The 2,734-nt window shown below is 52.3% G+C and overlaps 1 non-coding gene across 1 annotated transcript; it reads left to right on the top strand.

The window, feature by feature from the left end:
- The first annotated feature begins 210 nt into the window (after window positions 1-210).
- TRNAR-CCU lies at window positions 211-283 on the top strand. Its single transcript has one exon. It is a non-coding gene; the product is annotated as a tRNA-Arg (tRNA).
- The last annotated feature ends 2,451 nt before the right edge of the window (window positions 284-2,734 follow it).

Here is a 2,734-nt window from a genome sequence, read left to right as displayed (position 1 = left end):
CCCTGGCGGTGAGAGTCTGGCCACCACTTGCCACCCCACCCTGTTGTCCTGGCTTCTCCCACTGGACGTCATTTCAGGAGGGAAGTGGGGCTTCTGTTAGGTTGGTCATTTCTGTAAAGCCATTAAATGGGGTATTTGGCTTCTGAGTGAATGTGAGGAATGTGCAATTATGAGAGGGAATTTCCATCCCTCTTTCATGTACAGTTAAGAGCCCCAGTGGCCTAATGGATAAGGCATTGGCTTCCTAAGCCAGAGATTGTGGGTTCAAGTCCCATCTGGGGTAAAAAACTCCTTTCTTCTTGTATATTGCAAAGAAACCTTGGTCTTATATTCACCAAGGAAGTTGGGAGATGTTGGAACACAAAGTACTGGATCTTGGGAACAATCCCTCAGAAATGGCATCTTCCATTTGACAAATGCTTTCTAAACCCATCAGTAGCAAACAGTTAATACTAGTGTTTGTCTGAGAAAAGAGTGAAGGGAAGTGTATACTCCGACACCTCAGTGAAAGAGCAAGGCTGTTCTGAAAGAGAATGGATCTGTCTGGAGGCAAAGCAGACCTTGAGAATAAGCAACAGTGTGAAAAGAGGTTCAAATGTGTGTTAGGTGTTAGTTAGGTTAGTCTGACAAATTTCAAGAAAATACCAATGCTCATAGACTGCTGCAGACACTGGCTGCTTCTGATCTTTTACTGAGAGTTCATTGAGAAATATTTTCCTTAACTATATTATGGAATATTGGGTGGGCTATGAAGGCACCATTCTTCCTGCTTTTGCCCTTGGAGACAACACCACTACACGTGCACCTTCCAGTCAACTGCTAGAGAAGACAACACAGACAGGGACGGCAGCAGGGCAGACTGGAGCTCCGCGGAGATGGTGGGGCCAGGTCTCATCAACGGGGAGGTGGCCACCCCACCTTGCACCAGGCTGAGCCAGCAAGTGCGGCGTGTGCCCCACGGTGCCCCTACTCCCTGCACGTGGTGGTGGAGGGCAGTTACTGAGTTCGGTTGGTTTGGAAAATTTAGGGCTTGGCTACACTTGCAGAGGTAGAGCACTGGGAGTTAAACCACAGCAGGGAAACCGCTGCCGTGTGTTCACACTGACAGCTGCATTAGCAGCTCTGGCAATGCCACAGAGAACAGTGCATTGTGGTAGCTATCCCAGTGTGCAAGTGGCTGCAACGTGCTTTTCAAATGGGGGCAGGGGTGGAGTGTGACAGGGAGTGTGTTGTGTGTACGTGGCGAGAGCGACAGTGTGTTTGGGGGGCTGAGAGTGTGTCAGCATGCTGTCTTGTGTGTTCGGACAGCAGACACCCCCCCACCTCCCCTCATACACACTCACAACAGCAGCAGCATTCCCCACTAATGGTTGCTTTGTCCCAGAGCAGATAAGCAGCCGACTGTCAGAAACGGAGCTTTGAAAGGGGATATCTGCATGCCTGCAGCCGATTTCAAAACAATGACCAGAGTGGGCACTTGACTTCAGGGGACTATGGGACATTTCCGAAAGCCAATCACAGTGCAGTGATGCCTGGGCATTTCAGCCGAGGTGCAGTGATGCTTCTCATGGAGGTGGATTACCCGGAGAGCTCCAGCTGCAGAGCCCAGACGCTCCATGTGCCTTGCGAGTGTGGACACCTCAGGAGTTAGGGCTGCTTTAATGCGCTCAAACTTGCAAGTGTTCCCAAGCCCATAGAACAGGGACAGGTGCACATTTGGAAGAGGGAAACTGCTCGACACGCTAGCCCGGGCAGCCGCCCATTTTCTTTGGTAAGTCAGGAATGGTAAAGGCGAGACTGGAAGCACCTTTGTTGTGCCCATCCCCCAACTCCTTCCCGGGGCTCTAGCTGAAGGCAGAGCATTGGCCTGAGCGGCCAAGAAGAGGTTCCAGCCCTGAAGGGAGCAGGACTTGCAGCACAAAGTGAGCACAACCACGAGGGGACACAAATCCTGAATCAGCCAATCCTCAGGGAGATGCCTTATCCTTTAGGGCACATGATGAGGGGGCCTAAGCTCTTCTTTGGAAAAGGATGACACTGTGTTTCTCAAATCATCTACTGAGGGGGCCGAGACGCTCTGGGCACAAGAAGTCGAGTTCCCAGCGAGATGCCAGACTTAATTCTCTGGAGCCAGGTGCAGGGCTTTGGCAGGGAGGCTCAGGCCTGGGGGATTGGGGTGCAGCGGACGGACCGGCTGTCTAGGTGCGGAGAATTAGTCGCACTGAGGCACAGGAGGGAGGAGGAGGAGGAACCCTGCTGACAGGCAGTGGCTGTGCAGAAAAAGAGAAGGGGTTGCTGGGAGGTTTTTTTGCCTCTCTTTTGCCTGCCTGCTCGCTCTTGTGGTAAAAGGAGGAGATTCTGCCAACGAGTCTGGTTAGCTCAGTTGGTTAAAGCATCAGGCTCTTAATCTAGGAGCCCAGGGTTTGAGTCGCTCCTCTCTAAGCACTCAGCTTTTAAGTTGCTTCGTGTGCCAGGAGCCAAATGATTCCTGGAGGTATCCAGAGGCACATGTGGATTCCCAGAAGCAGCTGTAGCAATTTCCTGGGAAGGCTCCTCTCTCCTGCTGAGTCCTTAGGAAGCAGGATAGAAGCCCACATCTGCAGGAGCAGGCCCAGAAAGCGCAGTCTCTGGCTGGCAGGAAGCGCTGTGGGGCCAGGTGCTGAGAAAGCTGAGGGGAAGCTGTGAGTGCAGAGTGCAAACCTGCCAGCTGAGAGTCACAGGTGTCTAGAGACTG

The sequence above is a fragment of the Mauremys mutica genome, chromosome 18 (assembly GCF_020497125.1).
Source record: "Mauremys mutica isolate MM-2020 ecotype Southern chromosome 18, ASM2049712v1, whole genome shotgun sequence".
Classification (NCBI taxonomy): Eukaryota; Metazoa; Chordata; order Testudines; family Geoemydidae; genus Mauremys; species Mauremys mutica.
Note: the sequence above shows the minus strand (reverse complement) of the source record. Positions and strands in the feature narration are given on the sequence as shown.